At 40.7% G+C, this 14,486-nt stretch overlaps 1 protein-coding gene across 3 annotated transcripts in view; it reads right to left on the bottom strand.

Moving 5' to 3' along the window:
• Positions 1-14,486, bottom strand: part of GLRA1 (glycine receptor, alpha 1) — a 103,212-nt gene that overhangs the window by 87,665 nt on the left and 1,061 nt on the right. The window lies entirely within an intron of this gene.

Raw genomic sequence — 14,486 nt, 5'->3', positions numbered from 1 at the left:
GTTTAAGAAGTCCTTCTGATACTTTCCATTTTCTCCCAGGCAATGTTTAAGATGTGACGACAGAGTGCTGTATTCTCCAAACCAAAATCACTTGCATATCATATCACGAGTTTTGCCCAATTTATGTTCTGTTATTTAATTTATTTTTAGTTTGATTTTTAGTCTTAAATGTTATCAATATCATAATGGAATTGGTAAGTTCTGGTCCCTAGTAAAATAAAATAAGAGAACATTATCCTGTACCATTATAGTGTATCTTGTACACTGTTGGTGTAACTCTGATTTGATTTTAGGGAAAGTTGTCTTGGTGATCAGAGACTTGGAATTCTCAGTTCTTGTCTAGACTGGACATTAATTTACTGTTAACTTTGGACAAGTCCCTTTCCCTCTGGCCACAGTTCCTCCCTGGGAACTAAAGGAATTGGGACATATAATTCTTTCCATCTCTAACTTTTTTTTTTTGTCGTGAGTATTTTATGAAATTGCACAGTGAATTGTGTAGGGCTCCAGTCACCCTGATGAGAGTATGTACCATCAATCACGTTGTTCTGAGCACCTAATTCTATAATATAACTCTAGCCTTCCATTTTCCAGCGACATTTTGCTTCCAGCACAATTACTTCTGTGGGAACAGCAACTTCCATTTGTTCAGAAAATTCTTCTAAATACACCAAATAGTTTCAGCCTCTAGGCTGGTTTTTACTTGGAGAAAGCACAATCGACACGGCACTGGCTTGGGTGACTCCACATGTCTTTCTTTCCTACCTGGTACAGGTTGCCTTTTGTTAAGGTGGGCTCTAAGTTTGATTGAATGCCCATGCTCTCTGGAATCCTCTTTTATTAAAAAATATATTTTCCAGCTTTTCAAAAGTAATATATATTGTTGTAAAACATTCAAGTATTACAGGAATATTTAATGCAGGAAATAAAAGTTCCCCATGGTCTCATTCTCAAGAGATAATAACAACTATAAGCAGTTTTCAGTCCATTTCTGTAGATTTCTTCCCCATAAGAGAACATTAATACATATAAAAAAATAAAAATGGGATCCTGCTATACAGACGGTTTTGCTATTTGCCTTCCCTTCTCTCTCTACTTCTCGTAATCATTCATCCTGGCCATTTTTGACTTTTCTGCATGGAATGAGGTTGCCTGCCCATGATACTAACTGGCTGTGTGACTTTGAATGAATCATTTTTCCCCTCAGGGTTTCAGTTTCCTCAACTAGAAGAAGAAACAGTCCTCTCCAACCTGCCCATCTCCTATTATATAAGGCTTAAGGGAGATAATGGAGATGTATGAAAGTGTAGGTGTCCTGCGGGTGGATTTGATAGTAGACTGTTCTCTGTCACCCTCTCCTGCTTTATTGGGTTTAGAGCACTTACTAGGTCCTGCAATTCTATAGTTTCCCAATTTGTCTATTTGTTTGTACCCCCCACTAGTTATTTGTTTGTACCCCCCACTAGAAGTTAAGGTGTGTTAGAGCAGGGACCATGAATCTTCTGTTCCTCAATGTATCTATCCCCAGAACTTAGAACAACTCCTGGTTATCGTAGGAATTAATAAATATTTTTTGGATAATGAACAAATTATCCTCTCTCAGCTGGGCTTCTAATTGATAGAAAGCCCATTGGGAGAGAATAGGGTAGAGCAGGAATGGGATGAGCCAACTTAACAGGGTGGATGCCTGGCCTACCCAGTGGCCTTGAGCTCAACAGCATTCAGCTTGACTGTTCTGCAAGCCTTTTTCCTTTGTTTGCTTCACTCTCCTGATACTCTTTGCCTACCTGGTAAATTAGTCATTCTTTATGGCCCAGTTTAATTATCCTGAGTCCTGTGAAATGTCTTCAATTTATACTGTTTCCCACCTCCAGACAGAGTTAACCAGGCTCTTTCGTATGCTCCCGCAACACTTTGCACCGATCTTACTTTAATTATAGTAATAGTGGTTTTCCTGCTTTGTACAGTTGCTGTGTGCCATATGCAATGCCAACTATCTATATGCCTTCTCCCTTTTAATATGTATGATAATCTGTCCGGAAGAGATAATTATAATTCCCATTTAACAGATGAGGAAAACTGAGACTTAGCAATTTTAAAAATAATCTTGCTCCAAGGCATACACATAGCAAGTAGTATAACTAGGATTTTGGAATATGTATAATTGATTCCCAAGCTAGAGTTTTTAACTGCTGGGCCTTCAATATGCCAACTTAATTTAAGAATTAGATAATGACAACTGGAAAGACCCATAGTTTTTACATAGTTCCATCTCGTTTTAGGCATGGAAAAGCTGAGACGAGTTACAAAGTTAGAGCAGAATTTGCAGCGGAAGGAAAATCTTGCTGTAATATCTAGGCTGTCCAATTTTGGGCAGCATGAGGCATTACATTTTTTACTAGGCCGTATCACCTCCTTTTTTCAGTAGGCATAGCTTTTTACATTCCAAGACATATTCAATACATTTATTCAAGGCACCCTCTCTCTAGGCATGATGCAGTCTTTTACTTGGCTCCTGTGAAGACTGTTTTTCTTTTCTTTTTTCCTACTAGATGTTTTAGGTCACATTGAGGAAACTACCTTTAACTGAGGTAAGTCCATACTTTCTTCATGTTTAAAATTATTTTAGAAACGTTTCCTTGTCTTGTGGAAGGGGCTTCTCCACAGGACCTGGTGATGGTGAAGAGCAGCCTTGTTTATAATGGCTCAGATGTTTCGAGAGGCCCAGAGTTTGGACATGCCCTGTCAGAGAGCAAGGGTAAGGTTGAGCAAGCAACTCACTGCAACAGCTACGGAGCCAGAGCTGCGCCGCCATGTCTAGCTCACACTCTCACTGTGACTCATTTCGTGGAGCAGAAAGGGGTCATGGTGAGATACAGCAGTGCTTTAGGGTTGGTTGTTTGGAATCTTTCAGGTCCTGGGCTTCTGCAGAGCCAATAGAAGGAGGATGGGAACAGACACATGGGGACAAAGCAATTTGATTTAACAAACACTGAGTGTCTGATACACATGAACTCCTGGGATGACATTGTCTATGAAGGGGTAGTGGAGTTAGCTGAAAACTCTGGAAAGCACCAAGGGATGTTTTCCTCTTCTTCTTGTTTGCTTTTCATATGCATCAAGAAATTCATTGAGCGCTAATCTTTGAGGGGCTTACAATCCAACAGGAAAGCTAGAAGGGCACCCAAATGTATGTAAGGTCACTTTAAACAAACTGAGTGCTAAGGATAATGCCTATATTTCCAAGAGGATTTAGGAAGGAGAGTCCATGCCCAGTTGGGGCTAGGCATAGACGCAATCCAGGGACAATTCATGGAGGAAATGACGCCAGACATGGGTCTTAAGGCATGGATAGCATCTCAGAGAGGAGAGGAAATTACCATTTGTTAAGGGATTGTGCCCTGATAGGAAAATGTGTTTGAAGTGGGACTTTGTGTATCTATCAGTGAAGTTGTTATTCTCAGTTTTTAAGATGAGGAACTTGAGGCTCAGGAAGATTGAGCAAACTGCCAAGACCATACAGCAAGGAAGTAACATAGGCAGGATTCAAAATCAGATGAGTTTGAACCTAGAGCTGGTTGGTGTATCTTTTAAGGCAGAGTGAGGGGGGAGCTTTACCAGATTTATGGAGAGTATAGGGCACAACATGAGTTACAATACAGAGATGAGACTTATGGATGTGCTGCTTATGAACAATGAGAAATCCATTTTGGGTTGGAATTCAGTTTGTGTGAAATAAAGGAGTTGGAAATAGCAGTGGGTGCTGTGTGCGGCAAGCTGAGAGTTTCATATTATATTAAAACCTGGCATTTTCAAGAGAAGGGCAGCACAACTGCAAAAATGCATGAGGTAGATCCATATGCACACTGACAAGGTATTCCTGAGTGATAAAAGAGAAGTTGCCAAACATGGTGTTTAGAATAATCCCATTTTTTGTAAAACAGAAGCAGCTTACTACAGTAGCACAGCAGCTAAGGGATGTCTGAAGCCACACTTCCTGGATTCCAATCCCACACTGACACTTCCAAGCTGGGTGATCCTAGGAAAATGATTTAACCTCATCTGTACAATGAAATGAATAATAGTATATGATTTATAGGATTGTTCTGAAGGTTACATGGGTTAAGTTCTATCCAGCTCTTAGAAAGGTGTCAGGCACATAGGAAGCACTCATGTTTTTGTTATTGTTATGTTATTAAAACCATTTAGGAGGATGAATATCAAGCTGTTAAGTGATTTATCCTAGGAAGTAAGATTTACGTGTATTTTAGTTTCAAACATATCTCCTTATGCTGTTTAATATTTTACAACAAATACATTTTATAGTGTAAAAAACAAAATAAAGGAAAACAAAACGACAAACCAGCAGGTCTATTTTAAGAGTTGGTAGTAAGAGACTTTATTTCTACTGTATTCTTCTTCTCTAGTAGCAATAAGGCTGGTAGGGACACATTAGAAAATGTCTCTGGTGTCACCCAGAGAGCTATTGAAAACAGATGTCTGAGACTGCATTGCCTGGGTTTCCCACAAGCCATGTCAGGAGTGATGCCAATGGCTATTATAGAGGGCCGGCCCTTTCTGCTCCCCCTGCCTCGTCTGGGCTGGATGTGGTTTTCTGGCTTAAAGATGTTATGAAAAACCTGCTTTGAAGGTCTGCTTTGGGAGTGATACATCTGGGGCATGTGGTGAGACCTTTAGTGCATGAGGCTGAGCACATACAGAAGAAAAGGGAGACTGGGGAAAGTCCTCTCTGTCTGGGGGTTAGAGAACACAGCTAAAAATGTCTTTGGTCTGAGTAAAAGGGACCAAGATTTTAAAACATTCTTTTCCTGGGCCAGAGACTATGCTGCCCTTCTTCTTGACCTCCTGACTCAGTCAGAAATTCTCCCCCACCATCCTGGCTAGCTTTCTCAATGAAATGATCTTGGTCACAAGGCAGGTGGGACAAAGGAGAAAGGACCTTCAGTGGCTGACCATCTCTGCCCCTTGACAGAGCTCTAACCACATACCTTATGATGGGGGTGGGAGCTAGTGCAATTTCTCTTGTGTGTCAAGGATAGAGATTGAAAGCTTGTATCTACTTACAGATGCATGTTAATAACTTTTTAACTATCCAGAACCACCTGCAAGAGATTAGCTCTTGATTTTCTAGAGAGGCATATCTTTCATCTCTCTCATCCAGTCTAGTCTCCTCCTTCCTCCTCCTTGGTTCTTTCTTAGAGTAATAGTGGCAGGGTAATGGTGAAAGGAGTGTTTTCTACCGTCACGCCCAATTTTGAATCCTAGCTCTGCCTTTTACTAGTTATCTTACCTTTGGCAAGTTACATAACCTGTTTATGTATCAGTCTTGTCTCCTGTAAAATGGGGATAGAATAGTACTTTTTATAATAGAAAGTAATAGTATTTTTTGAGAATTATGAGATAGGGTATATGATGTTATTAGCTTAGTCTCTAGCATTCAATAAACACTCAGTAAATGCTAATGATTATTTTTAATGAGTTATTGCAGTTGGGGCTGAGATGGGGCATCATGAGGGAAGGCAGAAGGGAAGGTTCAGGAAGAAAGGAATATCTGTTTGCAGTTATCTGTTAACATATAAGGTGCATTTTCTCTGTACCCCAGCAATTTCATTCGTAGTTCTTATTATGTACCTGGAGAAATACCACATGTGTTCATAAAGTTGTAGGTACACTGTAATTATTGCAGCACTGATTGCAGTGGGAAGATTAGAAAAAGTGTAAGTGTCCATCAATAAGGGATGGCTAGAAAAAAACGGGACATCCATAACATAAAATGCTCTGCGGTGGTTAAAAGAATGAAGTAGAACTGTATGCTTCAACAAGTAAGGCTTCCCAAGACATGTTAATATGTGAACAAAACAAACTGCAAATTGTATAGAAAATATGATTCCGTGAAATGATTGTATATTTCAATGGTTATATACATGTGTGTACATAATGTATATATAATATATATGAATAAAAAATTATCAAAAAGGATAACAGTTGAAAGAGACCTAGAGGTCATTATCAAAGGGGACCTCAGGCTTTGGTGTAGTATTATAATTTCTTAAAAAGGTAATGTATGCATGCATTGTACAATTAAACATGATCAAGGCAGAGAAATAAATGCCTATCTGGCCAAGAGTAGGAAGAATAAGGCTCTGTCAAACCAAAGGCCAATGAAAAATTTCCAGCTCTTTTTTCTAGGCTTCTTTCCACCCCTGTTATCCACTGGTAGAAGGAGAGGGTTATTAGACTGACAGCTGTACCAGCTCAAAGGGGCTACATAAATGTATCTCTGTCTATCTGTCTATCTCTGTATATCGGTATGGTGAGTGAGGCGCAAGGAGATATGTGTTTGAATCCTGGTTTTACTCTGAGAATCACAGCATGGTTACCTGCTGTTACCAAAAGGCAAACCACCTGTTTTCTTTAAGCCTCAGTTTTCTCAGCTCTAAAATGGGGTTACTAACCATTGTCCTGTATCTAATTTTTAAGGTGATTGGGCAGCTTATATGAGATCATGGATATAAAACATGCTATAACCTGTGAAGTGCTTTTTATAAGACAGTACTGCAAATCTGCCTGGCAGCCAGGGTTGCAGCAGCCTTGCCGCATTCCTCTGGAGCTGGCGAATGTTGCAGAACTGAGCACACAGCAATAAACACGCAGCTCTCAAAAGGCTGAAGATCATAGTAGTTACTCTATTTGGTATATAAAACACTAACATGATTTGCACAAAGGCTGACAGGTTAAAGGGATAGAGAAAAATGAAGATCATGGTCCTAAGGTCAGACAGGTGGTGGAATGTGGCAGTGGTCTGTGAACATCTGGGAGTCCTAAGCAAGCCTCTAGCTTTACAAAGTTGAGAGTACAAAAGTTGAGAGTACAATGTACACAGGAAGACTAGTAAGTGTGATCATCTTTGGAGAAAGAAACCACATACCCTCTCCTTCTGACCATCTTGATTCACCTCCTTTATCAATCCTGACAGACTCATTGCTGTGTCCCAGGGCCAGGATTTAAAACTCATTGCCCGGGTGCCCCTTCTCTTTATCTAGTGTCACATAGAGTTCCCAGCAGTGTGAATGAGAGCTTTTGGTGCACCAGGACTTCAGAGACCAGGCCACCAGTTTGGGGATAGCTCCCTGAGAAACCCTCTGGAAGGGTGAATGTGTTTATGAGAAAGGACAGAGTGTGAGGACTGAAGGAAAGAAAGTGCAGTGGCAGAGGTAGGGTGTATGGACTCTGTAGAAGACATGTAGGGGAGTAAGTTTGGAGATTACGTGTGGCTTTGGGAGCTTACCCACTCTATAAACTTGAGGCAGTTATTTATCCCCTCCACATCTGCAAAATAAAAGGGTTGATCTATGTCAGGGGTTCTCTGTCAGAATGATCTAGAGCCTTGCTGTGCAAACCTTTGATCCAAGGAAGCAGCAGCATCAATCTCCTGGACTCTTTAGAAATGCAGACACTCAGGCCTATCCCAGAACTCCTGAGCCAGAATCTGCATCTTAGGAGATCCTCAGGTGATCCTGGACACTGAAGTTTGAAAAGCACTGAATTAGAGACTCTTGTTGACATTATGGGTTTCTGGGTCCGCATTCTGAGAGATTCTGTTTCAGTAGTTTGATTTTGAGAAGCTGTATTTTTATTTAATTTAATTTTTAAAACCACTTTATTGAGGTGTGATTGACATAAAAAAGCTGTGCATATTTAGGACTTGATGAGTTTAGAGACAAGTATATGCTCATGAAACCAGCACCATAATCTATGCCATAAACCTATCCATCACCCCCAAAGGTTTCTTCTTGCTCTTTTATATGTTTATTATTATTGTTGTTGTTATTTGCAGTAAGAATACTTACTATGAGATCTGTCCTCTTAACAAATGTTTGAGAATCTGTCTTTTTGACAAGCACCTCACAGCTAACTTTGACAGCCGTTGAATTCTAAAGCTAAGAGTCCTTCCTACCCCAAGATTCCATGATTCTGCTGATACTCAAGACACTCTGAAGGAAAGCACGAATCTCTGAGGGTGAACGGTTGGAAGAGCTGGGAACGTACTTGTGAGAAAGGAAGCAGAGGCTTGTTCTCCATGTGCCTGTGCGTTGCCCAGAATATGAGGCAAGAGAGCATGCTGCCCAGAGCTGCTGCCCATTTCACGGCTGGGATTAATGATTGTCGGCAGCTCCGTTAAGATGGTAAACTAATTTAGCAATGGACACTGAAAACCAGCCCAATTCAAACGCAGAGAGTGGTAATCTAATTGCACTGAATTAGCCTCAGGAGGCTTGGACAATATCCACTTCAGAAAACCACAAAGGGATCCTTTGAAAGGAGTTTCAAAAGCTTTGGTGCCTCAGTACTCCTCATAAGAGCTTGCATTACAAAACATAGGCACTGTGTGGATAAGCCCCTCTCCCCAGCATCTCTGGGCATTGTTCCCTTCTAATGTGCTTTCTGAATGAATTTGCTGGCTGGCTGTATGGCGTTTTCATTTTGTGTGTTAGGCTTTACGGGGAGTTGGTTCAGGGAGACAGCTGGAGTTCAAGGCTGAGAGGCCATCAGTCCTGTGAACACCATTGGTGCCTGTGGCCTTGTCCGTTGGCAAGTGCACTTTCTGGTAGTTTTTTTCTGGCTTATTCTGAGGCTCTTCTCATTTCTTAAAACCAGGCTTTTACATAACCAAGGTGATTTCCTTTCAATAATTCTTTGTTGCATGGTGTTTGTATGTTCTTTGTCCAATTTATTAATTATCCAATCCAATTTTAAGGAGAAATATATCCCCGTTAGTGGATATTCATGTCATGATTCGAAGAGCTTACAAAGATTAGATGGCAATTTGGGAATCAGGAAAGGAGGGAATATAGAATTGCGAAGGATTGTCTCTGACTTGCATTTCATTCACTCTTCTGCAGCAAATTACAAATCTCAATTTGCAAAAGAAGCTTGAATTCCTTCTATGTCTTTCCTGGGAGGTGGATGTCCAGGCTCTCCTTGCACACTTCCACTGACAGATACCATCACTACCACTGAGGCAGCCCACAGTACCATTTGAAAGAGCTACCAGAAAGTTCTGATTTATATTTAGTCCGAATTTGTATGTGTGCTTTCAAAAAAAAATCTATGAGTTTACTCTGATTTTTCTCTTGGAGCTACATAGAATAAATCAAATCTAATGTTTCCCAATATGGGGTCCCTGGGTACACAGGAGATTCATGAAATAGTAATGAGGACTCAGAGTGCATTTTAAACATTTCAAAGGCTCTAACAAATTGCATATTTACTTCTGACAAGGCTCTCTGGATTAACTAAAAATAATCACAGATCTTTACTTTTGTTTTTTCTTAGGTCAACTCAGTGTGGCGACATTGCTTATCCCATGGTATTTAGTATTTCTGGCAGTTACATATGCCTTTGATTAATAAAGATGGGAAAAATATGTTAATGATGAATGGTATCTGGTAAACAAATTTTTTTTTTGAAAAAACAAAAACAAAAAACATAGGCTTTGTGAGGGGAAAAAGAGCCAAACAGAATCATTGATAAAAAGTACAGAAATGTTTGGTCTCTCTTTCTCACACCATTTTTCAGATCTGTGAGTATAGCGATCAGGCCTCATGTTTTCTCATCACAATAAACATTTCCCGTGGAAACTGACATATGTATAGGATCTGTCAATAATCGTGTCTGGGTCAGGATAATTCTCCAAAAAGTGAATTGCTTAGTGAGGTCCTCAATTCTTTCAGACCTTTGAGCCTGACTATACCTTGATGTGGCTATTTCTTATAATAGCTGAAATATACTGCAATAGCTGTAACGAAAGCTGTGCTATCATGGAAGAGATCGGGAGAAGATATCCTAAACTGGCACGGCTAAAAGTGATTTTAGAACGCGATTGGCCGAATCTCTTCATTTTACAGCTGAGGAAACTGAGAACCAGAAAGGTCTTAGAACCCTCTCAAGGTCATGCCACTAGCTAAATTCTGGATCCTAGGTCTCCTTCCCTTTAGGCCAAAGCCTCTTTGTTTAACACAAACCTGCAGAATAGTTTCAAGATGGCCAGGCAGGGAGACAGTGCCATCCATCTTAAAAATCATGCTGGCTTCTGCCAGCTGATGAAGGAAATAAAGTTAATGACGCCCACATAAATGTGATGCTGTCGCAGGACGCATGCACAGGCTGCCTGGAGGGGAGCTCTGTGGGTCCTCTGAAGAATGAAAAAATGATTTTAATGTACCTTTAAAGGGAGCAGTGTCTCCCCTTTCTGCAAGGACAGGGACTGTGGCATCTGTCTCTGCAGAGTGCTTAGTTTTAGACTGAACACATAAGCGCATGATAAACAAGTTCCTAGTGAAGAAATGAAGGCAGCGTCACCACCTGTCAATTCATCCTGAAGCTTTGTGGGTATGGACCCCTGCCTTTGATAAAGATCTTATCAGGGGCTGGAGAGAGCGTAGAAGTGTCAGATTCAGTCATTTGAGTTGATTGGTAAGAAAATTGAGTCCGCATTAGAGGGAGAGACTTGTTATGCCCATGCTGTGGGATGGAAGCAGAGCTGACTCTAGAGGCAGGAGTTCTCAATTTATAGCCCAACTTCTCTTTCCACTGCACCATGGACATGGCCATAACCTCTTTCATAAGGCAATCTAAAGAAAACAATTTCCTAAATATCCTCTGCTTAGGTCATTACCAGTTTGGCAAATATACAGAAGTCATGTGCTGATTCATAACTCCATTTACCAGCCTAGGGTCCCTGTCCCACCTGTCCTTCAGGAGCAAAATCACAACATTTTCTTTTCTGTTTTTTAAGGTTCCTAAGCCCATAAAGGGAGCAGACTAATTGGCAATTCGATGCTTATACAAACTTGCCCAAGGGACTTCATTCGTTGGGGAAAAGTCCTTGGGCCATGTCAGAAACTCCTAGACAAGTTCTGCAGTGCCAAAATGCAGCAGGTAAGATTCAAGGTAGAGTACAGCTGTCTTTCCAGAAGGGAAAAATCAAGACAGTCATCTGCCCTTCTTGACAAGCCTGGAGATGGAGAAGCCACAGGGGCTACCTCAAGGAAAAACCCATTCACCTTTCAACTGGGTAGGTTTTTTCTTTAGGACTGAGATATGAAACAATGTATTTGTCATTTTCCTTTTGATCCTAATGTGGATAGAAACATTTTCCCTTCAAGGTTTTGATGACCTTTGTTAGCAGCTGAGTGGCATATTCAGTATAAAATCCAGTGCAAGGAAGCACCTACTGGGATGGAAGAGGGAAGTAGCACATTAAAGAAAAGTTGCTCATCTTTTGGGAAAACCACCCAGGGATTAGATCTGGTTCATCTCCCTGCCTTTATTCCCTTCTCAAGCACATGCTAGGTCCCTTTTTGTTTCATCAGGGTGCTTTGTGTATTTCATGGGGGACATTTTCTCAAGGAAGCTAGACTTTCCTCCTCATTATAATTAGTACATTGGAGCAGCTGATTAAAAATTTGGTCATTCTGTACTGTGGTTTGAAACCTTGGACAATTTTGTCTCCCCTCTGCCCAGGATGTATATTTGGCAATGTCTGGAGACATTTTTTGATGGTCATGACTCAGGGAGGTAGTGCTACTAGCAGCAGGGATGCTGCTAAACATCCCACAATGCCCAGGACAACTTCCATAACAAATAATTATCCAGTTCAAAGTGCCAGTAGTGCAGAGCTTGAGAAACATGGGTCTGTTTGAGTTGCTCAGAAGGCAAGAGAATTTTGGGGTCATACTGGGCCTACCCCAGCCATAAGCCTCTGTAAGGGCTCTGGGGATCAAAGCCAAGTTCCCTTTGGCTTGAAAGGACATTTGAAAGAAATGTGCTTCTACCATTAAAAAAATTTGCCTATTATTTTTGACCAGTCTGGATATACGGCCCCATTCTCAACTGAAAATAAGGGAAAATATTTAGGTTATTGACTCTCAGAATGCCAATTACAGAATTTTAGAATCATAGGTTTAAAAAATATCAGATCAGGAACTACAGCCAAATCACCCGATCTTACTTATGAAGACACAGTTGATGAGCATGCAATGTTTTTTGTCTTCCAGGACCCCATGTCTCCCTTTCTAAGACCTTAGTTCCTCCTCTGTGTTGCTACCATATGGGATTTCTGCCTCACTCACTTGATTTTTTTTGTTTTGTTTTGTTTTGCTGTTGTTATTGCCGTTTCACTGATTATGTGCTGATGCAGCATGTCTATTATTGAGAGCCTTTCCTAGCCCCTGATTTCCCCAACAAGGTGAGCAGCTGGCATCACTTATTCTAAGGAGTACCTGAGAGCCTGAGATGATTGGATTGGCCATTCCAACACACCACCTATCCCCTGGGGAAGAAGGGGTTATTCAAATGGAACCTGCTAGAGAGCTGCCAGCCTCCATTTACCCCCACATACATTCTAGTAAGTCCTCACATTATAATGCTTCTGTATTTTCGCCTGGAATTTTAAAAATGAGTGAGTTAGAAATGAAAATACCAATTGAACAAATACAAGCTACTCACTTTACTTCCTCATGACTTTTTAAAAAATCTCTCTGAAAAATTGCTGGATTTCCTGAGTTCAATTATTATCTGTAATATGTTTCAAAAATCAACATTTACTCCTCTAATGAAGTAGCCATTCCTATATTTTAAAAGTGCAGTGGTGCCACCCACCTTTCCAGCTCTCCACAGTTATAACTCTTCTTTCCTTATAAACACATGGAATTATATTTCACATCCATTGTAGCTCATGTGTGCATTCACACACGTAGGGGAAAGAGATGTAGAATGATGCTTGCTGATAGGCCACCACCAGCTTAGTTGAAGAATTAACACAGTGGATTCATAACCTTATCAAAATGACTACAATGCAGACCTTTTAGACTGAGTCTCCCTTTTGTGAAAGACAATGTCTGGGAGAGGAAAATCAAGCACTGTATACTGTTCATCAAGAAAAACAGAGAGTGTGTGTGGGGAGAAAGATGTGCTTGGTTCTATTAATTTGCTCTTTAATCTCTCTGGTTCAGTTCTGTCTCCTGTAAACCAAACAGAGAATCAATTTGCATACAAATGTTACAAAGTACCCAACCTCCATACATTTTGTAGTTCTATTAAATAGGCAGGGGAGAAAGGATCTGATATTATTAATAGAATACTTCCTGCCCTTTCCCCCATAAAGTAACCACATTTTGATACGTTTCGTAAGGTCCTGGATTGTTGTACTTTTTCATTCTATCTGACTCTCTGACTATTTGCATTCTGATCTGTGGTCAGGACTCTGTGGCCTACAAAATAATTATTTGAACTAGAGATTAGAAGCTTTAGCATTGGGTGTCTCAGAGAAGGGGGCATGCCTTTTCTTCATCTCAGGAGAAAGACATGAAAAGAGGCTGAAATACAGAAACTTACTATTTAAGGGGAGGTGTCATTCATTTAATAAACCAGCCAAGAGATTAGTCAAACCAGCAATTCCTATGAAGTGTAATAAAACAAAAATTATTTGCTGTTTTACGTTGGGAGAGGATAATATTTGGTGACCACTTGTTTTTAAAAACAATTTGGAGTGGGTTTTTCAAATAACTGTTAATCCAATGCCACAGTAAAATATGAGAGGCAGGCATCTAAAATGAGGAAGATTAATGATCCCTGCACGTCATGGAAGAAGAATAATTTTTTTCAATTCATATAAGTGGAATTTTTCATAGCCATCTCTGAAGATGGTATGATTCACCCACTTACAAAAGGACTGTCTGTTTCAATCCTTCTTGAAGAGGTGATTTTTCACTTTTCACTTCTACTAACGTAAGAATGCCAAGCCTTCAGGCAGAAAATTTTAACCTGAGAGACAGTGGATGGGAGAACTCAGCTGTTGAGTCAAATACAAGCACAAATTAAAGAACAAAACAAATGAGGATTGCTCATGAGTTCAGGATCTGCAGCTAACAGAGTTTGGAAAGGTGGGTTGGGGAAAGAGGCAGTCAAAGTTTCAAAAGGGAAATGTTTCCCAGTATGTTCCTGAATAGATCCACTCTGCACCCAAGTTCAGGGCTTTACACACTGAGGTTATAATACTATTGTTTCCAAGCACTCAGCCTTAGTAACCTCCCTCCCTCCTCGCAGAGAAAGAAAACAACAGCAAAAAAGGAGAGAAAATGAAATGCTCTGTGTCCAGCGAGTTTGAGTGCAACCTTCCCCGTCACCACTAGTTGTCACTTGGCTCCCAGACGGGAAAGCTGAGGTTTTCGGCACTGCGGTTAGGGAGAATGCAGTCCTAATTAAACTGAGTAACTCCTAAAGCTTCCCCTTAAAGTCCTCAGCCGAGTGAAAGCCAACATGCAGTGGGGCTGGGGACCAATGGTGGGGGGTGTAGCAGACAGAAGGACAAACAAACCGTAAGAAACAGGCAAACAGCTGCCAGAACAGCGACTGTCTCAGACCTCCACGCACAAGCCAGACACCCTGCGGGCGGGGGTGGG

The sequence above is a fragment of the Mandrillus leucophaeus genome, unplaced genomic scaffold (assembly GCF_000951045.1).
Source record: "Mandrillus leucophaeus isolate KB7577 unplaced genomic scaffold, Mleu.le_1.0 Scaffold282, whole genome shotgun sequence".
Lineage (NCBI taxonomy): Eukaryota > Metazoa > Chordata > Mammalia > Primates > Cercopithecidae > Mandrillus > Mandrillus leucophaeus.
Note: the sequence above shows the minus strand (reverse complement) of the source record. Positions and strands in the feature narration are given on the sequence as shown.